We start from the raw sequence: 27283 nt of genomic DNA on the forward strand, positions 1-27283 counted from the left end.
TGGTACTGCGAACGGCTGAAAGCAAGGGGAAACTACAGCCGTAATTTTTCCCGAGGGCATGCTGCTTTACTGTATGGTTAAATGAAGATGGCGTCCTCTTGAGTAAAATATTCCGGAGGTAAAATAGTCCCCCATTCGGATCTCCGGGCGGGGACTACTCAAGAGGACGTCGTTATCAGGAGAAAGGAAACTGGCATTCTACGGATCGGAGAGTGGAATGTCAGATCCCTTAATCGGGCAGGTAGGTTAGAAAATTTAAAAAGGGAAATGGATAGGTTAAAGTTAGATATAGTGGGAATTAGTGAAGTTCGGTGGCAGGAGGAACAAGACTTCTGGTCAGGTGAATACAGGGTTACAAAAATAAAATCAAACAGGGGTAATGCAGGAGTATGTTTAATAATGAATAAAAAATAGGAATGCGGGTAAGCTACTACAAACAGCATAGTGAACGTATTATAGTGGCCAAGAGGTTGTAGAGAGCTTCAGGGAGAGCATTAGGGAACGATTGACAAGAATGGGGGAAAGAAATACGGTAGAAGAAGAATTGGTAGCTTTGAGAGATGAAATAGTGAAGGCAGCAGAGGAACAAGTAGGTAAAAAGACAAGGGCTGGTAGAACTCCTTGAATAACAGAAGAAATATTGAATTTAATTGATGAAAGGAGAAAATATAAAAATGCAGTAAATGAAGCAGGCAAAAAGGAATACAAACGTCTCAAACATGAGATTGACAGGAACTGCAAAATGGCTAAACAGGGATGGCTAGAGGACAAATGTAAGGATGTAGTGGCTTATCTCACCAGGGGTAAGATAGATACTGCCTACAGGAAAATTAAAGAGACCTTTGGAGAAAAGAGAACCACTTGTATGAATATCAAGAGCTCAGATGGAAACCCAGTTCTAAGCAAAGAAGGGAAAGCAGAAAGGTGGAAGGAGTATATAGAGGGTCTATAGAACGGCGATGTACTTGAGTACAGTATTATGGAAATGGAAGAGGATGTAGCTGAAGATGAAATGGGAGTTACGATACTGGGTGAAGAGTTTGACAGAGCGCTGAAAGATCTGAGTCGAAACAAGGCCCCGGGAGAAGACAACATTCCATTAGAACTACTGACGGCCTCGGGAGAGCCAGTCCTGACAAAACTCTACCACCTGGTGAGCAAGATGTACGAGACAGGCGAAATACCCTCAGACTTCAAGAAGAATATAATAATTCCAATCCCAAAGAAAGCAGGTGTTGACAGATGTGAAAATTACCGACCTATCGGCTTCAAGTCACAGCTACAAAATACTGACGCGAATTCTTTACAGACGAATGGAAAAACTGGTAGAAGCTGACCTCGGGGAAGATCAGTTTGGATTCCGTAGAAATGTTGGAACACGTGAGGCAATACTGACCCTACGACTTATCTTAGAAGAAAGATTAAGGAAAGGCAAACCTACGTTTCTAGCATTTGTAGACTTAGAGAAAGCTTTTGACAATGTTGACTGGAATACTCTCTTTCGGATTCTGAAGGTGGCAGGGGTAAAATACAGGGAGCGAAAGGCTATTTACAATTTGTACAGAAACCAGATGGCAGTTGTAAGAGTCAAGGGACATGAAAGGGAAGCAGTGGTTGATAAGAAAGTGAGACAGGGTTGTAGCCTCTCCTCGATGTTATTCAATCTGTATATTGAGCAAGCAGTAAAGGTAACAAAAGAAAAATTCGGAGTAAGTATTAAAATCCATGGAGAGAACTAAAAACTTCGATGTTCGCCGATGACATCGTAATTCTGTCAGACACAGCAAAGGACTTGGAAAAGCAGTTGAACGGAATGGACAGTGTCTTGCAAGGAGGATATAAGATGAACATCAACAAAAGCAAAACGGGGATAATGGAATGTAGTCGAATTAAGTCGGGTGATGCTGAGGGAATTAGATTAGGAAATGAGACACTTAAAGTAGTAAAGGAGTTTTGATATTTGGGGAGGAAAATAACTAATGATGGTCGAAGTAGAGAGGACATAAAATGTAGACTGGCAATGGCAAGGAAACCGTTTCTGAATAAGAGAAATTTGTTAACATCGAGTATAGATTTAAGTGTGAGGAAGTCGTTTCTGAAAGTATTTGTATGGAGTGTAGCTATCTATGGAAGTGAAACATGGTCAATAAATAGTTTGGACAAGAAGAGAATAGATGCTTTCGAAATGTGGTGCTACAGAAGAATGTTGAAGATTAGGTGGGTAGATCACGTAACTAATGAGGAGGTATTGAATAGGATTGGGGAGAAGAGAAGTTTGTGGCACAACTTGACTTGAAGAAGGGATCGGTTGGTAGGACATGTCCTGAGGCATCAAGGGATCATAAATTTAGCATTGGAGGGCAGCGTGGAGGGTAAAAATCGTAGAGGGAGACCAAGAGATGAATACACTAAGCAGATTCAGTAGGATGTAGATTGCAGTAGGTACTGGGAGATGAAGGAGCTTGCACAGGATAGATTAGCATGGAGAGCTGCATCAAACCAGTCTCAGGACTGAAGACCACAACAACAGCATGCCTATTACCAAATTAAAGTCCTCCGCCGCGTTTTCCTGTCTCTATGTGAAGACTAATCTCAGGAACAACTATAATTATTTTAGTACGGTAGTTACTAACGTACACTATGTGATCAAAAGTATCGAGAAACCCCAAAGACATAGTTTCCATATTAGGTGCACTGTGCTGCCACCTACTGCCAGGTAGTCCACGTGAGCGACCTCAGGAGTCATTAGACATCGTGAGAGAGCAGAATGGGGCGCTCCGCGTAACTAACGGACTTCGAACGTGGTCAGGTGATTGGGTGTCACTTGTGTCATACGTCTGTAGGCGAGATTTCCACACTTCTAAACATCCATAGGTCCACTGTTTCAGATGTGAATGGACATGAACAGCATAAAAGCCCACAGGCCGACCTCGTCTGTTGACTGACAGAGACCACCGACTGTTGAAGAGGGTCGCAATGTGTAATAGGCAGACATCTATGCAGACCATCACATAGGAATTCTAAACTGCATTAGGATCCACTGCAAGTATTATGACAGTTAGGCGGGAGGTGAGAAAACTTGGATTTCGTGGTCGAGCGGCTGTTCATAAGCCACACATCACGCCCGTAAATGCTGAACGACGCCTCACTTGGTGTAACGAGAGTAAACACTGTACGATTGAACAGTGGAAAAACGTTGTGTGGAGAGACGAATCACGGTACACAATGTGGGGTTCCGATGGCAGGGTGTAGATATGACGAATGCCCGGTAAACGTCATCTGCAAGCGTGTGTATTGCCAACAGTAAAATTCGGGGACGGTGGTGTTATGGTACAGTCGTGCTTCTCATATACGGGGCTTGCACCCCTTGTTTTGCGTGGCACTATCACAGCACAGGCCTACACTGATGTTATAATCACCTTCTTGCTTCCCACTGTTGAAGAGGAATTCGGGGATGACGATTGCATCTTTCAACACAATCGAGCACCTGTTCATAAAGCACGGCCTATGGCGGAGTGGCTAAACGACAGTAACATCCCTGTAATGGACTGGCCTGCACAGAATCCTGACCTGAATCCTATAGAACGCCTTAGGGATGTTTTGGAGCTCCGACTTCGTGCCAGGCCTCATCGACCGACATCGATACCTCTCCTCAGTGCAGCACTCCGTGAAGAGTGGGCTGCCATTCCCCAAGAACCTTCCAGCACCTGATTGAACGTATGCCTACGAGAGTGCAAGCTGTCATCAAAGCTAAGGGTAGGCAAACACCATATTGAATTCCAGCATTTCTGATGGAAGCCGCCACGAACTTTTAGATCATTTTCATCCAGGTGTCCGGATACTTTTGATCACATAGTGTATAGGCTGATTCACGAGGAGGGTTTGTGTATGTAATTTATTACCGCTACGCCAGATAAGTCGTCCGTATTACTCAGTGCGAAGCCGGAGCAGGTAGATACTTCGTATCGCATGGTTATAATTTCAGTGTATCTTCTCCCAGAAGTCCTGTGTGGGCTGTAATTATCGTATGGCAGTGAAACTTGGTAGATATTCTGACGCTTTAATGCGAAGCCAATTCATCCCGGAAAAAAATTAGTGCTAACTTTGGCCACCAGGAGCAAATCTCATGCTGTGAATGCAAGAAAGACGTATAGAAATGATTCTGTATGTAACGGATTAGGAAGTGGACGTGGGGATAAAAGGTCAAAGAAGTGAGGAAGGTGTAATGTTGATTTTATTATTGACCGCCGCTTTCACAGTGTGTTCAGTTTGAGCACCGGAGACGTTGACGAGATACTTTAGGGCCCCAGGTTTGCACCTAGTGGCCAACATTGGAACTAATTCTTTTCCCAGCGTAAGTCGGTTCCTCTGTAACACATTAGCACATGTACAAAGTTTCGCTGCCCTACGATGGGTAAAATCTATACTGGACCTCCGTGATTAAATGCACTTTAATTATATCCACCTCATACTAACTAGGACAATATTTCATGCTAAAGTCAGTAACGATTTGTAGCTACACGTCTGCAGTTATCTCGCAAACGGTTGATTTGAGCTTCCATGTTTACTGGAAAGCATTTGCTTCTGTTGTGTACTTTTAGCTATGTCACTTTTTTCACGACACCACTCGTATTACGCCAAACGAAAGTAACTCAGTCTCGCACTTGTTCCTGAATGATTTCGAACTAACCTCCTTGATTCCAATTAGCAACATGGCTACTTAATACCCGCACGTTTTTGCCGCTAGACAGTATTTCAACACAAGCGGCCACTAAGGTGTCTAGCAGAAGTTAGTTTAATGGCCCCTTGGAATGCTGAGAGCGAGCTTTGTCGTGCTGTTGGCGACCTTATCTCCTGTTACTTTCTGGTGGCAGCTGCAGGCGAAGCTGGTGACTGTTGATTAGTGTTTCAGACTGCATCTTCTGACTACTGATCTCCATTCTCTCCGGGATAGTCACTGGTTGTTTCTAGACGTGAACAATTATGTCATTTCACATCGTGTTAGAGCTGAGATACAAGCCCCTAAAAGTTAATCCTGCAACAGATTTCACAACATAGATTCAGAATGCAGCTCATTCCTCTGATGCTGGACAGGTTTGAAAGCGAACCAAGAGATCAGTTGCTTTCGTAGTTTGCGAGGAATTAATTCAAGTGACTTGCATGTGGTAGCTTAAAATCATAACCTGTTACAACCAGAGCAAGGGGTCACGGAGTCTCACTGAATTGGTCTTGCTGTGAATGAAACGTCATTTTTCCTGCAGAGGAGAGTGATTGACATATTATACACTTGTTTTTATTTTAGGCACTATCACATAACATGATAAGTCATGATCACTTTCGGTCGTACATTGGCCATTTTCAGGGTCAATACGTCATAGGCGTTATTTGATGAACAAAAATAGATTCTCTTACATAGTAGTTTTAGTTATTCATATTCTTTGAGTTTCACTCTATTGGATAAACTGCAGTAACTTTCCGTCAAAAATTCTTTGCTTTGGGCGGTTTATCACCGACTGACGCGCCTGCAAATTTGGAAAGAATTAATAACAAGTCTACCCCTTCGTTTTCAACTGTTAAATAATGGATGCCGTGTTTATTTGCACTGATCCACTTCAAGAACTTCGAAAAATTGAAACCGCATATGAAGGACGTGCGCAGTATGCTACTGGAAAAACGGCAGTTCCTTGTGAAACAGAAGCCGCCGTATATTTATCAGAATAAAGAGTACGGTGTGTTTTACGTGGGGAATAACTCATCGAAAAGCTTTCTGCTGGATGAGTAACGAACTGTTTGAGTTCTGTCCAAAAGCAAATGCGACAACGAATTTCTCAGGAAAGCTGGGAGATTCTCAACAAGAATAGAGCAGATTTTGTGCGCTGATCTGTTGCTGTCGTCGAGACATTGGCCCTGAAACGGGACAACAACTGGCTGGAAGTTAGCGGCCCTGTCAGTATTATCTGTTTGACAGGATGTGAACATTATTTTGTGGAAATAAAGAGGAACTAGCTTTCCCGATTTTCTTGCAAAGGTTAAAACCATAATTATAGAATACTTAGTAGGAAAAAAATTAAGTGAGAAAAGGCGCAGATGAAGGAAAAAAAATCGTCTTACGAGAGAAGCCATCCGCCAATAAAGCTGCTTCCGGAATGAGAAAGTTGGGTGATCTGAAGTATGAATTTTTGCACCCTGTTTCCAAGATTTATCCTTCTCTGACTTCTTCCTGTTTCGGCGAATAGGAAATTTCTGACTAGCAAACATTTTGAGTCCAGTGAAAAGTATACTTTGCAGTCCATTTCATAATCACACTTCGGTGATGGAAGCTTCTCGCCAGAAAACATTGGACAAAGTACATTGACCTAAGAGGGGACTGAGTGAAAAGTAAAAGTTCATTTTTTACCTAAAGAGTGCACTTTTTTGTCTAAAGAAGATAAAACTTTACTGCCATATCCAGAACTTTTCACATTACTAGTACATTCCTACGGTTTCTTTGTTGATACTGCCGACGAAAGACGAAACTGCACGTTTACCACACAAGAAGAGTTGAAAGTACAGTACCTCTTCTTTTCCTTCTTCCTTCGTCCCGCGTACACAACTTTCCCACTAGAGCGCGCCCCACTAAGCACAACAGCGCAGGCGCAGCGCTCGTCCGCCTCCGCACTACGAGATGGCGCTGTCTTAGAGACGGACCAAATTCTGCTTCTGCCGATCCGCGTATTAATATGTAACGCAGCCAATGAGATTGCTGCTAACGTAGAACCTTTTCTCCTCGCGGATCACACTCGCGCAGTGATACCTGAACGCTCGACATATTATAACGAGTGTACAGACCTCCGATTAGTCAGTCTGCATTAGTCTGCGTTTGTCTGTAGTCAAGTTTCAGTCTGCGCCTAATAAGATTACCATATTCCTGTACATAACCATGTACATAAATGTATAGACACTTTTTTCAAGTATTAGAGATATGTGAGAATAAGATTAACGTACCAAGACAAAAGGAACTTCAGATTGTCAATTGTAAATAGCATCCAGAACCAAGTTAAGTAGTTTTTAGGCTTGTTATTACTTTAATAAATGTGTGAGAAAATTAATCAAGTTCTGTTTAAAGTTGGACACCGTCAATCTGCTACTCTAAGCGTGCAAGTGGCATTTCTATCGTCTGACCTAACGGCAGAAGATAAACACGGCACGATAAGGCCACGAGACATATTGCTGACACTCGCCTACTTCGTTAGAGCGACAAGTCAAATAATCTGATGGTGTGTGTACCGAAGGTCTTACAGTACGCACACCACACAGACCCATAGCCATTTCTGAAACCCATAAAAATAGAAGATTCTTAAATTAGAATGAATTTGAGGGTCCATCACGACGGGGTTTTGAAAAATACCTCGGAAAAAAGACAGCTACTTGAAAAACTAGTCAATTTCTTTGCATGCTTTCCTAAGTTCAAATGTCTGAAAAAAAGATTTAAAATTGAAGTAATAAAAAAATTTCCCTCTAAGACCTCCTAAATTCAAATATATTTCATTTTAAAAAATCAAATGAATTGGTTGACCTGTCGTGGCTCTAGAGCGCCACGCGGACTGAATAATCTTGCGTCGAGAAAAACGCGTTTAAAGTTTGGGGTAACAAAACCAACTTACGGTTAATATGCGACCCAGAACCATAGTTGCACCCTTCCTCAAACGTGGTCTTGCTCTGAATATGGTGCTGTATTTTTCCAGTACGAACGCTTTTGTAACTGAGGCATTACATGCTCCGCTGCGGCCACGCTTTTCCTGCTAGATAACTCAGCGAAGTTTTTACTTTTCATCCCCTTGACGATTCCTAACACGTTCATGATCTTCAGAAGAATAACCCTTGCTGAATATACCTGCAGCTACATATGTTGGTATTTCAACAGTTTTTGCACCTCGATGAAGGATTTCGGTACCAGTTTGTAAATGCAGGCGCCGCAACTCTCGTTGTCATTTTGCGCATTAGCACCGGTGTTCCTTTTAAGCAAATCTTCGTTGGACACAAATTCGTATACTGGTCGAATCTTTTCTTAAACTAATTCGCCGAGCGCCTACAGCAGCCTGCATTCCGGTCGGCGCACCGTTCCATTCAACACGCTGTAATTTCTAAAATCCATTCACAATCAAAAATTGTTTGCAGGCATAATCTACACATTTCAGCGTTGCAAATTATGAGGAAAAACACTTTTTCATCGATCTCGATCAGAAACTCCCGTCAAGGGGTGGCAAAATGCCCTTCCCGACGCCACCCCATTATGGAACATATGCACCCCAACTGTCTGCGTGTAGTGGGTTGGGGTTGGGTTATTTGGGGAAGGAGACCAGACAGTGAGGTCATCGGTCTCATCGGATTAGAGAAGGACGGGGAAGGAAGTCGGCCGTGCCCTTTGAAAGGAACCATCCCGGCATTAGCGTGGAGCGATTTAGGGAAATCACGGAAAACCTAAATCAGGATGGCCGGACGCGGGATTGAACCGTCGTCATCCCGAATGCGAGTCCAGTGTCTAACCACTGCGCCACCTCTCTCGGTGCGTGTAGTGTTAGGCCTATTCATGTGAAAGTGAACGAGCGAATCGAGTAACTGAGGCAGGACTTGGGTACCAGCGCTGTATTTACTTACTAGGATGTGGGAAATCACCTAAAACCAACTACCAGGCTGGCCAACACACCGAGCCTCGTCATTAATCCTCCGGGCGGGTTCGATCCAGGACTGGCGCAACTTCCCGTCTCCAGGCGACTGCAATCCGGATGGTTTGAACACGAAAGTACATTTGAATGATGTAAACCATTTAAGACAGTTATAACGAACAGACACGTATTACTGGATCGCCAGTGTTTTAGTCATCATCACGTGGGTATTCAAGAAGCAGTGGTTGATAATGAAAATTTTACAAATGATTAAACTTAATTACTAGCGTAAGATTCACTGAAGGCAGCGATGCCGAGGAAAAGCTACATGTTCTTGATATGTGAAGCTGGTTTGCAGCCTTAGCCCAGGCTTCCAAGATTTCTGTTACCGACTCTGGGCGATGGAATTTCACTAACAATGCCAACGCCGGTGCACCTCTGACGTTTATCTGACAGAAGCGGGTGTCTCGTCTCTGACAATTCGCGATTGGAGCGTAAAAATGAGAAACAAAAACGTATGTACAGTCAAGTTGTAACTTCAGAATCGTGATTATATGTTTATTCAAAAACTACATAAACTGCTTTCTGGGCACGTATATTCTGCCTTGATCACTTTTTTATTGTGTCAACCTCAAAATTATACACGTTTCAGCTTTGCAATCTTCAGATCCACATTAAGAGAACATCGATACACGATATCACTGTGAACAAGGGCAGGCAACGGCGTGCCAAACTTGACACATGCAACATGTGCAGGATAAGGCCCAGCCTGTCACTCGGCTTGGCTCATGACTTCTCGGAAGTACCCGGAACATCGCGAATTTAGAGTTGGCATAGCGGTGTGGCATTTTGTGATCTTGAATTCTGCAGGATCGTGGTGTCATCGCTGTTTACTTTTCGTTGTTTGTTCGTGATGTGAAGGACGTTCACAGGACCAGCAGCTGTTTGCACAAGACGATGCAGTCTAGTGATCTGTCGTCACAACCCTTTAAATTTCATGGGAATGACGGAAGAGAGGGGGCGAGAATTGTCAAATGGTTCAAATGGCTCTGAGCACTATGGGACTTAGCATCTGAGGTCATCAGTCCCCTACAACTTGGAACTACTTAAACCTAACTAACCTAAGGACATCACACACATCCATGACCGAAGCAGAATTCGAACCTGCGACGGTAGCGGTCGCGCGGTTCCAGACTGAATCGCCTGGAACCGCTCGGCCACACCGGCCGGCGAGAATTCTCAGTTCACAAAAGCGACGAGTACTGCTTATCTGCTACGAAACGACACTATAGTACCATGCAGAAAGAATATAAACTTTTTTATGACAGTAAAGAGCAAAAAATTACAATGATCGACAGATGGGATTCATTGTTCTGTACATCAATAAGCACTTTGTGCTAAATTTGCAGGCATGGAGCACTTGAAGAAATTGGTGGTACCAATAGTAATAGGCTGGCCGGGGTGGCTGAGCGGTTCTAGGCGCTACAGTCTGGAACCGCGCCACCGCTACGCGCCTGGCTGTGTGTGATGTCCTTAGGTTAGTTAGGTTTAAGTAGTTCAAAGTTCTAGGTGACTGATGACCTCAGAAGTTAAGTCCCATAGTGCTCAGAGCCATTTGAATAGTAATATTTTTGAAGTGGCACCCATTATTCCATTTTCAGTTACAACAGTTCTCAACGGAAATGAACGAAGTGTGTGGAGACTTCATAGATCACTGCGAAGTACATTGGTTAAGTCAGGCGGCATTTTTCGATTTAAATCTCGCTATTGTCGAATTATGAAGAAAAAATGGAGTGCAGGTACGAAAATTAGAACATCCGGGATGGACTGCAGACTTCGCATTTTATGTAGGATTTGACTGCACACTGCCTGCAGTAAGACGTTGCAAGGTAAGCTCCTGATTTGATGGAGATGTATTTAAAAAGCAAATCGCGTTGTAGAAGGGACACATTCCGACAATGACAATCAAGTTCCCTATGTTCACTGGCGCTAAAGAAAGCACGAGGTTTGAAGAATTCATTGTGGTCTTGCAAAAATTACAACGATAGTTTTATAAACGTTTTGAGAACACTGTCAGTCTTATATCTGTTTTCAAGACCGTTTGCTGTTTCCCTGTACATGTGCAGATGTAACTGATTGACCTGCAAGGTAATTCCAGCTTTAATTCCAAATCATTCTACGTTAAAACTGTCCAGGATTTCTACATTGTTTTTTCAGGTAAATCTTCCAAGTCTCCATAATGAGGTTGCACAACTGCTACAATATTTCGATCGACATATTTGCGTATGGACCTTTCTTTGATTATGAAGCTAAATAAAGCACGATTACGTGTCAACTTGAGCGCGAAACTCTGTGAAATTGTCAGCATCTGTCTGTATGCCGATAGTTTGTCCAGATAAAAATTATATTATGTCTTCAGCGCGCGAAAAATAATTAATACAGAAAGCTTGTTTCTTGTTTTTTGTGATCTACGTTGTTGAGAAATTTAAATGTAAGAACAAATCGTATGCAGTGCGACTGTAGTACCATTTAAATGCGGCACGTTCGCTGTTTTTCCCTCTTCTCCCTCCTCACCCCCAGACAGCGCGGCCTGGCGGTTGGAGGAAATGTGAAGTGAGGCTGAGCGCTTTGGCGCTAAAGTCCGGTCATGGCCCGCGAGCCGAAATCTTGGCCACTCCTGCTGTGTATGTTGCAATTTTGACGAAGTACTGTGCATCGATTTCTTCTTCATATGATTGTGAAGATGGTTTAAAGGAAAATACATAAAACTGTAAAGTTTATATAATAAAAACGCTATAAAAATCGATTATTTTATTATGTACGAATGCAGAATCTCGCGGCGGTAAGACTGAATAACAGCCATGTGAAGTTGTTAAGATGCCACAAACTTCCGACCAAGCACACCTTAGCGACTGTCAAGTGAAACTGCTGCTGATTGGTTACTGGTACACCTTTATATACTCTAACTGGCGACTGCGAAGTCACAGGTGCTCACAACATTGTCTTATATGGCCATGCGTTGACTCTGTGTTCGATGCGCTCACCTCAGTGTCGCGATCGTTGGATACCACATCTGTTAAATGTGTTGTCGGTGATTTTTGTTTCGATAGCTGCTTTAATTAAACAGTCCCAGACGCCATTAGTACGAACCATGGTTTAAGTTTCTTGAAACTTAATCCAGCGACCCTTTCTAAAGCACGCTCCACTAAAGTGGATTTTCGGGGTAGCGTAGACAATAAACTCTCTCATGCTCCTTCTCGCATTGTTCTACAGTTTGTACAGTTTGTCCGCCGTAAGACTGGACACACAGGCATGGTATCTTGTAGACTGCAGGTGTTCTGAGACTTGCTGTATCTTTAGCTGGTCTCAGTAAATCCCGGATTTTTTGTGTAAGCCTGAAGACCGGTTTTGTTTTACGTTTTTTCAGCAAGTGGCTTATGTTGCCCAAGACCGAGACACAGAAGGACGAAAAGTGTGTTTCTTTCCCTGCTTCTCGTAGGTGGTGTTACATACCCTTGTTGCTTCAGTTCACTTTGCTTATTTGGTATAGACTTTAGTTCTTGTTCCTGAGATCTTAGCGGAGGTGCGTCAGCTCATGGGGCAGGTTATCAGCGTCTTATACCGAGCTGAGACGCCTACGCAAGGTCTTCAGGAGCAAAGGCTACCAAATAAATGAAGTGATCTAAAGCAAGAATTCGTGTGAATTTGCTTTAGTGTGCTTTCATGTTTGTATTTCTGAGGAGGAATTGAGGAGCCAGTCAGTCATTCATCTAAGTGGGAGTAGGAAATCACTCAAAAAACCACACTGAGCATCGCTGAAGTATCAGAGTAGCGAATGCTAATTCAGGATATAATCCGACTGGGGTATATTTAAAGATTATTGTATCATCTGCTGCAAAGATGTTATTGGACGCCTGTGTGGAGGGGGTTAACCCCTTCTCAGTCAGCCATTTTGAGCGATGAATGGTAAAAATGTCATATGTTTTATACTGTCATACAGTGTTATATCTGAACTGACATGTATCATCCCGCATTCATTTTAAAAATATGAAAAAATACCTCTAACCTGCAAAGCTGTGTAACTGATTATGGTATTCCCAGATTGTCATGCTTATTCATTTTAAATTGTTTATAATTGAGAAAATAAAAACTATTTTAAAATAATATAAATTTGGTATTGTTTCCTCATAATTAACACTATACTTTGTTTAAACATAAATGTAAATGTCCATAAAATCTATACAAATTCCTGAATAAAATGACATTAGCTAAATGAAAGTTTTAATATTATTCACAGCGATACTAAGTATAGAGTACACTACAGTCTGTCCAATGTATGCAGTTCCGTATCACCTAACACTTACATTTTGGAGTATAATACATCTTACCAAACTGTGGAAATGACTTGGATCTTAAAAGATTTTATGTTCCAGTATAAAAACAATTTAGGTCTTTTGTTGATTCCCATATTCAGTAAGCATGCTATAAACTTCGTAACTCAGCAACTGTGACATTCTTCCATATTTTATATTGCTGGGAAAAATAGCAGCATGTTTAGATACAACTTGCTTAGCTAAGTGATTTATTTTGGTGGTAGTTATTTGAAGTCGCACTGCAGCGAAAAATATATTGAAATGTTCAGATGCAGAAAATCCCACTGGTTACATATGCTTTGGTCCAGGCACCTCGCGAAATGGATGTGATAGTGGCTGTAGTGTTTCAGGTGTAATATCTTCAGTGTACCATGTATTTTCCATTTTGTCTTCTCTTTCAATCAATGTACCGGCAAGAACATCACTGACACTTTCTGAACCACTGCTACTTGCGCTAAAATACTCTGTATCACTAGTACTTTTCAGTAACTCACGAATTTCATTGCTGCAAATTTTGTAAAATAAATCGCAAAAGCAAGTAAAATAAATAAACTGAAAATATTAACTTAAAGAAAATAACAACGTTAAATAACAATACTGCACAAAAAAGACGACGTCGAATGAAAGAACAACCTATAAAACAGTATTACGAAGCACGATGTCAACAAAAGCATCAACGCAGTAGCAGGATAATCGATCGTCATATTTCACTGTAATGACGCTCAAAAGTCGATAACTATCGATCTACAAGGAAACCGAAACGATAAGCATCAATACTGAGCACGCTAGCTACATCTAGAGGCGAATATTGTAAGATAAACGGAAGTAAACAGAGCACCGACGAATCGGCCTCATGAGGCTGAGAGCACCCAGTTCCAGTTCACCCATTGCAGGAAAATCATTGGTAGTAATAGGAATCGAACAAGGGGATTCTCTGTGGCAGCCAAGATTTATTTGTAATGAACGAAATACACTCCTGGAAATGGAAAAAAGAACACATTGACACCGGTGTGTCAGACCCACCATACTTGCTCCGGACACTGCGAGAGGGCTGAACAAGCAATGATCACACGCACGGCACAGCGTACACACCAGGAACCGCGGTGTTGGCCGTCGAATGGCGCTAGCTGCGCAGCATTTGTGCACCACCGCCGTCAGTGTCAGCCAGTTTGCCGTGGCATACGGAGCTCCATCGCAGTCTTTAACACTGGTAGCATGCCGCGACAGCGTGGACGTGAACCGTATGTGCAGTTGACGGACTTTGAGCGAGGGCGTATAGTGGCCATGCGGGAGGCCGGGTGGACGTACCGCCGAATTGCTCAACACGTGGGGCGTGAGGTCTCCACAGTACATCGATGTTGTCGCCAGTGGTCGGCGGAAGGTGCACGTGCCCGTCGACCTGGGATCGGACCGCAGCGACGCACGGATGCACGCCAAGACCGTAGGATCCTACGCAGTGCCGTAGGGGACCGCACCGCCACTTCCCAGCAAATTAGGGACACTGTTGCTCCTGGGGTATCGGCGAGGACCACTCGCAACCGTCTCCATGAAGCTGGGCTACAGTCCCGCACACCGTTAGGCCGTCTTCCGCTCACGCCCCAACATCGTGCAGCCCGCCTCCAGTGGTGTTGCGACAGGCGTGAATGGAGGGACGAATGGAGACGTGTCGTCTTCAGCGATGAGAGTCGCTTCTGCCTTGGTGCCAGTGATGGTCGTATGCGTGTTTGGCGCCGTGCAGGTGAGCGCCACAATCAGGACTGCATATGACCGAGGCACGCAGGGCCAACACCCGGCATCATGGTGTAGGGAGCGATCTCCTACACTGGCCGTACACCACTGGTGATCGTCGAGGGGACACTGAATAGTGCACGGTACATCCAAACCGTCATCGAACCCATCGTTCTACCATTCCTGGACCGGCAAGGGAACTTGCTGTTCCAACGGGACAATGCACGTCCGCATGTATCCCGTGCCACCCAACGTGCTCCAGAAGGTGTAAGTCAACTACCCTGGCCAGCAAGATCTCCGGATCTGTCCCCCATTGAGCATGTTTGGGACTGGATGAAGCGTCGTCTCACGCGGTCTGCACGTCCAGCACGAACGCTGGTCCAACTGAGGCGCCAGGTGGAAATGGCATGGCAAGCCGTTCCACAGGACTACATCCAGCATCTCTACGATCGTCTCCATGGGAGAATAGCAGCCTGCATTGCTGCGAAAGGTGGATATACACTGTACTAGTGCCGACATTGTGCATGCTCTGTTGCCTGTGTCTATGTGCCTGTGGTTCTGTCAGTGTGATCATGTGATGTACCTGACCCCAGGAATGTGTCAATAAAGTTTCCCCTTCCTGGGACAATGAATTCACGGTGTTCTTATTTCAATTTCCAGGAGTGTAGTTAGGCTAACCATGTTTGAGCAGAGAATGAAACAAAGTAAAATTTGTTGCTACATAAATTTTGTAATTGTGATAAAACGTGGTAATATTTTAGAACCTTCAGGAAGACGTACGAAACAACGTCTTCTGAAGCCTGATGCGATGTTTCTATACTTCTTTTACTTACAATATTTCTTGGACTAAGAAATACGTTAGCAGTGATAAGGACCTGGACAAAGATCTAACAAGGGAACCTCCCCATCGCACCCCCCTCAGATTTAGTTATAAGTTGGCACAGTGGATAGGCCTTGAAAAACTGAACACAGATCAATCGAGAAAACAAGAAGAAGTTGTGTGTAACTATGAAAAAAATAAGCAAAATATACAAACTAAGTAGTCCATGCGCAAGATAAGCAACATCAAGGACAACCTGAACTCAGGAGCGCCGTGGTCCCGTGGTTAGCGTGAGCAGCTCCGGGACGAGAGAGCCTTGGTTGAAGTCTTCCTTCGAGCGAAAAATTTAATTTTTTATTTTCAGACAATTACCAAAGTTCAGGCACTCACACACAATCAACTTCGCTCTCCAAAATTCCAGGACATGTTCAGATTTGCTTGGACATATGCAGGATTTGACTGTCTTCACACGGAAAAATTTGAAAACTTTAAAAACATATGTTTTGACAGAGCACAGGGAAAAATGTGCGACTGTGAAACTGTTGGATTCATTTGTTGCAGTTTATGTGACAAACTTTTACGAATTCATCACTTTTTTGGGAGTAATTATCACATCCACAAGAAAACCTAAATCGGGCAAGGTAGAAGAATTTTTTACCCATTCGCCAAGTGTACAAGTTAGGTGGATCGACAGCATATTCCTGTCATGTGAAGCACATGGCGTCACCAGTGTCGTATAGAATATATCAGACGTGATTTCCTGTGGAGGAATCGGTTGACCTATGACCTTGCGATCAAATGTTTTCGGTTCCCATTGGAGAGGCACGTCCTTTCGTCTACTAATCGCACGGTTTTGCGGTGCGGTCGCAAAACACAGACATTAAACTTATTACAGTGAACAGGGACGTCAATGAACGAATGGACAGATCATAACTTTGCGAAAATAAAGAAAAACTTTTCACTCGAGGGGAGATTTGAACCAAGGACCCCTCGTTCCGCAGCTGCTCACGCAAACCACGGGACCACGGCGCTCCTGACCTTAGATTATCCTTGATGTTGCATATCTTCGCATGGACTACTCAGATTGTATATTTTGCTTATTTTTTCATAGTTCCACACAACTTCTTCCTGTTTTCTCGATTGATCTGTGTTCAGTTTTTCAAGGCCTATCCACTGCGCCAACTTATAACTAAATCTGAGAGGGGTGCGATGGGGAGGTTCCCTTGTAAGTGACACCAAAGAAAATCTAGTTCCTGAAATCTGGAATTAATGAAACCAAACTATGCAGTTTGATAATGAACATTGCAATAAATTGCATACCGCCTCTACTACTCTCCATGCTGAAAAATTCGTTAGCATATGAAGTCCCACAAAACAAAGTCATCAATGACGGCGTTCCTCCAAAAATGCAAGAAATATAACGCCTTCTTCACGAACGCAAGGAGTTAAATGTAGGCAGCTGATGCGCACAGAAACTGAGTACTGGTTTTCTCGTTATTTGGAGAGAGCATATTATGGTGACCCCACTAAGAAATTCGGTATTCTGATAGCCACGCCAGTGAGCGTGAGTTACGCATAACAAGAGATACGAGGATATTTCTTGAAAGTGATATAAAAAATGCGACAGAGCAATGTAAAACGTAATAGACACCAATACCATTAGAGACAGAGCAGTAACTGTGAGCAAATATCTAAGGACATGGAAATAGATGGTGATTAGCAGCCCACTCTTCTCGAATAAAATCCTGTGAGACAACAGATTTCTCACTTCGCGCTATGGTTCAATGTAAAATTCACAGACTGTCTGAAGAAGTTATCACGAAGTTAATGGCGCTTTTCGATTACTATCTGTGGAACTCTAGCACTGACCCCCAAATGCCGCGTCTCTCAGCAGCTTCTCCGTACTCAGATACAGACTGTGAATGGAGTATACTTCATCTCGTACCGTCTCTCACGTCTATACGTCAAAGTTATTCATCTTAGTTTGGTCTCCGAAGCGACAGTGCCACGCTGTGGTAAGGTACACTACTGGCCATTAAAATTGCTACACCAAGAATAAATGCAGATGATAAACGGGTATTCATTGGACAAACATATTAGAACTGACATGTGATTACATTTTCACGCATAGATCCTGAGAAATCAGTACCCAGAACAACTACCTCTGCCCGTAATAACGACCTTGATACGCCTGGGCATTGAGTCTAACAGAGCCTAGATGGCGTATACAGGTACAGCTGCACATGCAGCTTCAACACGATACCACAGTTCATCAAGAGTAGTGTCTGGCGTATTGTGAAGAGCCAGTTGCTCGGCCACCGTTGACCAGACGTTTTCAATTGGTGAGAGATCTGGAGAATGTGCTGGCCAGGGCAGCAGTCGAACATTTTCTGTATCCAGAAAGGCCCGTACAGGACCTGCAACATGCGGTCGTGCATTATCCTGCTGAAATGTAGGGTTTCGGAGGAATCGAATGAAGGGTAGAGCCCTGGGTCGTAACACATCTGAAATATAACGTCCACTGTTCAGAGTGCCGTGAATGCGAACAAGAGGTGACCGAGACGTGTAACCAATGGCACCACATACCATCACGCCGGATGGTACGCCAGTATGGCGATGACGAATACACGCTTCCAATGTGCGTTCACCGCGATGTCGCCAAACACGGATGTGACCATCATGATGCTGTAAACAGAACCTGGATTCATCCGAAAAATGACGTTTTGCCATTCGTGCACCCAGGTTCGTCGTTGAGTACATCATCGCAGGCGCTCCTGTCTGTGATGCAGCGTCAAGGGTAATCGCAGCCACGGTCTCCGAGCTGATAGTCCATACTGCTGCAAACGTCGTCGAACTGTTCTTGCAGATGGTTGTTGTCTTGCAAAAGTCCCCATCTGTTGACTCAGGAATCGAGACGTGGCTGCACAATCCGTTACAGCCATGCGGATAAGATGCCTGTCATCTCGACTGCTAGTGATACGATGCCGTTGGGATCAAGCACGGCGTTCCGTATTACCTTCCTGTACCCACCGATTCCATATTCTGCTAACAGTCATTGGATCTCGACCAACGCGAGCAGCAATGTCGCAATACGATAAACCGCAATCGCGATAGGCTACAATCGGACCTTTATCAAAGTCGGAAACGTGATGGTACGCATTTCTCCTCCTTACACGAGGCATCACAACAACCTTTCACCAGGCAACGCCGGTCAACTGCTGTCTGTGTATGAGAAATCGGTTGGAAACTTTCCTCATGTCAGCACGTTGTAGGTGCTGCCACCGGCGCCAACCTTGTGTGAATGCTCTGAAAAGCTAATCGTTTGCATATCACAGCATCTGTTTCCTATCCGTTAAATTTCGAGTCTGTAGCACGTCATCTTCGTGGTGTAGCAATTTTAATGGCCAGTAGTGTAGTTTCTAGACTATGAGTCATGGTGAGCGGTCGAGGGGGAGGAGAACATTTTGCTAAAGGCATTTAGCCGGCCTTTGTGGCCGAGCGGTTCTAGGCGCTTCTGTCTGTTACCACGCGACCGCTACGGTCGCAGGTTCGATTCCTGCCTCGGGCATGGATGTGTGTGATGTCCTTAGGTTAGTTAGGTTTAAGTAGTTCCGACATGCCGGGAAAAGAATTAGTGCACCTGGAAAGATAATTTTCATCCGATGACGGCACATGGCACCTGGGGGGATAGCCGATGTACTGATAACGGTTTCAACGTCATCTGTGAACAGATAGTGTAGGGGCGTAGCTAGCTGAGTGCCATCTGTGTCTACCCTTTAACAGGGAATGTTCACTGTCAGAAGGATCAGTGTGATGCAAACTTGTGAAGAAAGCAGGCAACCATGCCATGGAGACACAATTGTGTTTCCTACAGCAAATGAGCGAGTTTGAAAGGGGTGAAATGGTGGCCTTCAGAGTGGGTGGGTGATCCTTTCGGAGAATTGCCACACACGTTGGAGGTGCTGCGTCAGTTGTGCAGCAATGCTGATATCAGTGGTTACATGGACATTCTCGCACCCGTAGTCGAGGTTCTGGACGTCCACGCAGTACAGCCGCTCGCCAGGATCGTCGTGTTGTAAGGACAGCAGTGTCAGATCGCCCAAGCCACCCACGGAACTAACCCAACATGTATATGAATAAAGTGAAAAGTATTTTTTGAGCTCTCAGTACAAATACTCTCATTACAATAACCTTATTCGGTCTGTTACTACCGTGCAATGACATAGAACATCAATAAAATTGATGAAAATGAGAGGCGAATGCAAAAGAGGGCATGGAACCTCTCATAGTAATATCAAAAATGGCAAGGAACGCTAGAAAATTGCAAGCTATAAAAAACAATACTTTTCGGTTGATATCCCATGTGGGTGGGCTTTCAGCCTGAAAGGCTGAGAAAACATTGCAGCCTCGCAAAGACGACCATTTACAGGCTAAATAGAAGCTATGGCCGATGACAATCTAGTACAGCTCGTGAGTCCACAGGAACAGCTGGAAAATCGCAGGAAGACAAAGTTAAGGCTCTCCACTAACATAAAAATAACAGAAAGACTGAATTTTCTGCATGCAAGCGGAAATGGCCAACCCTCCATTTACACGCTCGCGCAGCCAAAATCTGCACTCTCGACAAACAGAGAAAGAATCTATTTTTAGATCCCCGATTTAGATAATTCCCACGTCACTTTCTTGGCTATTTTTAAGTTTTTAGTGTTGTCATGTGGCGCCATGATGCATTACTCTGTATTACCTAGACTGAAGCGCCTAAGAAATTGGTATAGGCATGCGTTTTCAAATGCAGAGGTACGTAGACAGAAAGGACAAGGCGCTGCTGTCGGCAGCGCCTATATGAGACAAGTGTCAGACGCAGTTGGTAGATCGGTTACTACTGCTACAGTGGCAAGTTATCAAAATTTAAGTGAGTTTGAACGTGGTGTTACAGTCGGCGCACGAGCGTTTGGACACGGCGTCACCGAGGTAGCAATGAAGTGGGGACCTTCCCGTACGACCGTTTCACGAGTGTACTGCGAAGATCAGGAATCTGATAAAACATCAAATCTCCGACGTCACTGGGGCCAGAAAAAGATCCTGCAAGAACGGGACCAACGACAATTGAAGAGAATCATTCAACGTGACAGATGTGCAGCCCTTCCGAAAATTGCTGCAGATTTCAGTGCTGGGCCATCAACAAGTGTCAGCGTGCGAATCATTCAACGAAACATCATCGATATGGGCTTTCGGAGCCGAAGGCAAACTCTTGTACCCTTCATAACTGCACGATACAAAGCTTTACGCCTCGCCTGGGTCCGTCAACAGCTACAATGGACTGTTGATGACTGAAAACATGTTGCCTGGTCGGACGAGTCTCGTTTCAAATTGTATCGAGCGGATGGACGTGTACAGGTATGGAGACAACCTCATGAATCCATGGACCCTGCATGCCAGCAGGGGACTGTTCAAGCTGGTGGAGGCTCTGTAATAGTGTGGAGCGTGTACACTTGTAGTGATATGGGCCCCCTGATATGTCTAGATACGACTTTGACAGGTGACATGTATGTAAGCATCCTGTCTGATCACTCGCATCCATTCATGTCCATTGTGCATTCCGACGGAATTGGGCGATTCCAGCAGGATAATGCGACAGCCCACACGTCTAGAATTGCTACAGAGTGGGTCCAGAAACAATCTTCGTAGTTTAAACCCTTCCGCTGGCCAACAGACTCCCCAGACATGTACATTATTGAGCATGTCTGAGTTGCCTTGCAACGTGCTGTTCAGAAGAGATCTCCACCCCATCGTACTCCTATGGATTTGTGGACAGCCCTGCAGCATTCATGGTGTCAGTTCCCTCCAGCACTGCTTCTGACATTAGTCGAGTCCATGCCATGTGGTGTTGAGGCACTTTCTGCGTGCTGGTGGGGCCCTACACGAAATTACGCAGGTGTACTGGCTTCTTTGGGTCTTCAGTGTATAATGCACACACAATAAGTGCGTATTAGATACTTACTGATGTGCTTTCCACTCAATTTGCATGCTCCCAGATAAGTTTTATTTTTGTATTTCATTATTTTTTCATGTGATGCGAAACACGTACAACGGAAGCAAGTGAGCAGTTCACGTCAGACTACCACAGGTACAAGTAGCAAGTTATCGTAATAGAATTTTAATCTCTGTTCCTGTGTCGCAGAAAATAATAATGTATGAACACGTTTTTAAAAAAAAACCCAAACGTGTTTCACCATAGTTGTGTCATGTTCAGTGGGATTTGCGTTTATTGGTTTTTTAATAAATTGTACAGTAACATTGATGATGTCACCACCTGTTAAAAGCCCGAATAACCATCCAGCTTTTGTAGCACGGACCGCTGCGAGATAGTCATTGAGTTTCTGGAAGGTACCGACAGAGATGTGATTCTTTCCTGATTCCAGTGCCGTGGCCAGCTGCACTAGGTTTCTCAGATGAGGATGCATGGCGCAGATATCCTCATCGAGTAATGATGGGACAATCGACTGTTTACAACAACCGATTATCCAGTCTATTGTTTCTTCGTTGAGTTGGTTTTTACACTCGTTCAGTTGGTTTACACACTGGAATGGAAGAACTGACGTCACTCTCCATGTTTGAGTGGTTTCACTTAATGTGAGACAGCCGACTGACAGAAGTATTTGTAGTTTACGTTAGTTATATGAATGTATTCACTCATTTACTGGGTTTGAGTGATTTCTTACATACTTTTACACCTTTTGGTTGGGGGTGGGTCGCGTGGCGCCGCCGCCGTAGCCTCTTTCTGCTGTTGCCCGTGACAGGGGCACCCCAGCCAAGGAGGTGGCGCTGTGGCTGGTGTGTGCGCAGTGCTACAGTGACTTTCGCTAGCGGTGACTGTCTACCTCCCCCGCCGTCTGTCACCCTGGCCCTGTCAGCATTTATTTGCTTTATTTAGCTTATGGGCTCATGCAACTAAATTTTAAAAGTGCATAAATGAGGTTGATTTAAGAGAAAATGGTGTGAATCGGTACAAGCAGATACATTTATACGAGTGGGTACCCAAAAGAAAACGAACGCATTTTTTTAAACTTAGTTATGCACATTTTAACCACAAACCTTCACACCCCTACAAAGTGCTATCCACCTGCACTAATACGCTAGTCTAATCTTTTATTCCATTTTTTAAAACATTGTTTAAATTCATCTTTCGTGACGCTTGACAACGCCTCCGTCGTTTTTTCTTCACCTCAGCAACACCAGAAAAATGGTTTCCTTTCATGTCCGTTTTGACTCTGAGGGGAAAAAAATGTCGCATGGGGGCAAGGACGGGTGAATGTGGGGGTGGAGGGGGGTGAGGAACAGGTGTCGTATCATGTTTGTCAAGCCGGCCGCTGGTGGCCGAGCGGTTCTAGGCGCTTCAGTCTGGAACTGCGCGACCGCTACGGTCGCAGGTACGAATCCTGCCTCTGGCATGGATGTGTGTGATGTCCTGAGGTTAGTTAGGTTTAAGTAGTTCTAAGTTCTAGGAGACTGATGACCTGAGATGTTAAGTTCCATAGTGCTCAGAGCCATTTGAGCCATTTTTGTCGAGGATTGTTATTCAGACAGGGCTGTGTGAGCAGTGGCATTGTCATTATGACACTCGAGTGCTACAAACCAAGGCCGCTTCCCCCGGACACTGTCGTGCAATAGTTTTAAAACTTCCAAGTAGGAAAACTGGTTAACTGATCTTACGAGGAAACTCTGAATGGGCAAGTACGAAACCTGGATAACTGATCTTGCGGAGGAAACGCTAAATGGACGACTCCACTGACCTATATATATCAGCACTGTCTTGATATTGAATTTCACCTGACGAGCATTTTCGGAGCAGGGGGAATTTGAAGTCTTCCACTGGCTTGATTGTTGCTTTGATTTAGGATCGTAAGCATAGCACCTAGTTTCGTGACCTGTAGTAATTTTTGAAAAAAAAAAGTCTGGATCATTTCGGAACTCTTCTTTCAAAGCACAGCACGCTTCAACGTGATCTTGTTTTTGGTCAGCACTCAGTAGTCATGGCACAAATTTGACAGCCACCCTTTTCACTCACAAATCTTCTATCACAGTTCGCTGTACTAAACTCCAAGTCACTCGCGACAGCTCTACAATTTCTTCAATTGTCCGTCGTCGATCTTCGTTAATGATTGCACGAACGTTTTCAACATTTTCATGTTTTGGGGCAGTGGAAGGATGACCAGAATGTGGTTCCTCATCAATTGACATTTCAACATTTCTGACATGGAGAAACCACTCAAAAACATTTAAGTTTTCTCCATAGCACCAACCCTGTATGCTGTTTTTATAAATTTCAAGAGTTTCTGTGCCACTTTTTCCTTGGAAAAAGCAGAATTTCACCGCCGCACGCTGTTAACGAAAATCAGCCACAGCAAAAACGACAATCACACAAAACAGCTGTCAGTAAAACTCGGCCGAAACTGGTCCTGACCTTAAGCGACGGAACTCTGCTTACTGACTCTGGTGCCGGCCGCTGTGGTCGAGCGGTTCTAGGCGCTTCAGCTCGGAACCGCACGACTGCTACGGTCGCAGGTTCGAATCCTGCCTCGGGCATGAATGTGTGTGATGTCCTTAGGTTAGTTAGGTTTAAGTAGTTCTAAGTTCTAGGGAACTGATGACCTCAGATGTTAAGTCCCATAGTGCTCAGAGCAATTTGAATCATTTTTTACTGACTCTGGAATGTAAGCTCTATGCGCTCGTAGAGGCAAAAACGCGGTACTACAAAAGTTCTGTTTGCCAAATAATTAGTTCGGATTCTTTCTGATGCCCCCTTGTATATATGTATGCATACCTGCCAACTTTTGAAAAGGGCTACTAGTACAACTCAGGCGTGAAAAAAAATCTAACGATTTTCGACATACACCGGCTTCACGAAAATAATAATACTTCTGGGTTACAAAATACAATAATTCGTGCTTTAAATAGAACATTTCAATTAAATCAGATCTACTTACATCGTAAGTCAATGATTTGTAGATGAACGTAACAATCAAGAAGAAATCTATGCTAAACAGCAGCAGACGTGGTGAATATTTGTTTGGAGCATACATACCGGCACTTCCTTGGTAAATTACGCAAATTTGCGACAACTGAAAAAGGATTTACTCAATAAACGTTGTTCAACGGAACACAGGCAAGAAATAATATGATACACACTGCAAATCACATACTAGTTCGACTTTAAAGTCATAGTTGTAGCCTTTTTAGCTTCCTTCAAAAAGTCTTGAGGAAATGTTTTGTCACAACAGGGACCAGAACTCCTCAAAACAGAAATAGACTCCAGAGATTCATTGGACATGGATGATCTGAACTCTGCTCTATTTTTCTTCACAAGGCTGAAAACACGTTCACATTCTGCATTGATTTGGGGTATTGTGAGAATAGAGAGCATTATTCTAGAAATTCGGTTATGCTTAAGAAGTCCATCGGCTCCACGAGTTCTTGATATTTGTACCCAACTGGAATCACTTGTAGCATCTTGATTTGCAGCCAATGTAGCATCTACCTGAAGAACTGTGAAATGTCTCTGAAGCTCATTCGCCACCTAATCTGTACTTTGATTCTCTTCCTTGCACAACTTGATAGGAAACTTTTCCAAGAAAAACAAATGGAAGAAAACTGTGCACCTTCAATTTTGTCTAACCTAGCAACTTGAGCACGCTTTAACACATCATCCTTGAGTGAAAAATTATTGATGATGTCGTCACAGGGAGTACAAAACTTGTTTCTCACTGATGAAAGAAAGGGATTTATCTGTATCCTGGAGATAACTCACTATGTTCGAAGCCTGAAAGCCAATAACTAACTCATCATCACTTCTTTGATTTTGAATCAAGTTCTACTTAACTTCAAGCAATGAGGAGCTTTTGACAATTTTGGGCTTAATAAACTTGGTGAACAACTGGTTTAGCAAATCCATCAGACGTTCTAATAAAAAGTGAACTTGTGGGGGAGAAGTCTGAGGGGCAACATTTAATTTGTAAAATACATGAATAATCACGTGAAGGGAAGTGCAAAAGCCCTTGTTCAAGTTTGAGAACAGGAATATGAACAATTTTTCCTCACGCGTTGTAGCTGAGGTCTTACTTTTTAGAATGGGTTTGTCACATTTGGAAGAATATGCTGTTCATTTAGGGGCATGTGTAGTAGCAGAATCAAGAATTCTCTCCTTCTGATGCTCTTTTTGTTCAGCTCTAGGTGTTGTGAAAGATGTCTAGCTTGTGGAAATGTTTTGTGTAAATCATAGTACTTCGTCCTTGAAGAAAGGAAGATGCGAGTCTCACTGGTCCAGAAGTCTATCCAAACATCTGCCGAAAGATAACCACCTAGTATGTACAAGCTTTTGAATTTTCCTTCCCTCCTCATTGTGCAAATTCCGAAATTTCTGAAGGCGTTGTTTTCTTTTGACACTCTTCTCTAAGAAATAAAATATATCAACAAAGATCTCATCCAATTTAATCTTCGAGCACCTTTTGAAGCTGCTAGATTAATCAGGTGGCACATGCAACCTATGATGTCAATACCTGGTTTAACTTCCTACAGAACTGCTGAAACCCCGTTTGTCGGAGCAGAAAGTCACACAGTTTTTAGTTGATGTGTTATGAGAATTCAGCTGTGGTAACATCAGGTTACCAATGTTTCGTCCTGTTGAGTCCCCGTCTAACGCTGGTATGAATAGCACAGTGCTCGCTAATTTTTCCCGCGGGGTATCATAGAACGTAACAACAACAGGAGACAGATGGTTTTCACATCATTGATTCCATCCCATGCCAAAGAAAATGGTCCGTTCTGAAAGCACTTAACAACTTCAGATGATGCATTTTTTGCCATTTTATTTACAATGCATGTCGTTTTTGTGCGAACACAGCTATACTTCTTTGCATTTCCTGATGTTGGAAACAACTTCTTAAATCAAGCACCAGCATGACAAGCCACACACTTAAGGGCACATTGAGTTCCACCAAAAAGGAAGTAAACCAACACCCGGCCCTAATTACGTTACTGTCAACGTTTCCAGACTTGGCAAAAAGGTGTTGATTTGTTGCCTTCCTTCGATTTAACGTAACTACGTGTTTACCGCACTTCACATGATTACTTAAATCGTTTTTTCCACCATGTGCAATATTAATATCACACCCACATACCACGCAAAAGGCAAATTTTTCTCCCTTTCATGATTTTAGTATGCAATGAAAATTAACAGATTATGATTCTTTAAATGTCTGGAAGTACTGTTTCTTGTTGGATTTATTCATGAATCCTACAATAGGAATGCAGCGTATGAAAATGTCCGAGAGCAAATATTTCGATATGTACTGACACATCGGATGGAACCTGGATCACTGAACGTCACATAAAATTATAACATAAACACTCAAGATAGTCAAACACTTCATTGAAACACGTCAAAGCAAACGAAGTCTTAAACCATTACATTAACACGATGTTAACCTAGAAAATACGCGTGGTAAAAACGCGCGCGCACACACACACACACACACACACACACACACACACACAAGGTATGTTTTTGGGGGTGTCCGAATATTTTTAACCACATAGTGCACATTGCCTAATTAAAGTTACAAGAATAATTGTTTGTGCCTGCCTTAATTAACTGTTGCGACGCAACGGCCTTGCTGCAGTGGATACACCGCTTCCCGTCAGATCACCGAAGTTAAGCG

The sequence above is a fragment of the Schistocerca americana genome, chromosome X (assembly GCF_021461395.2).
Source record: "Schistocerca americana isolate TAMUIC-IGC-003095 chromosome X, iqSchAmer2.1, whole genome shotgun sequence".
NCBI lineage: Eukaryota > Metazoa > Arthropoda > Insecta > Orthoptera > Acrididae > Schistocerca > Schistocerca americana.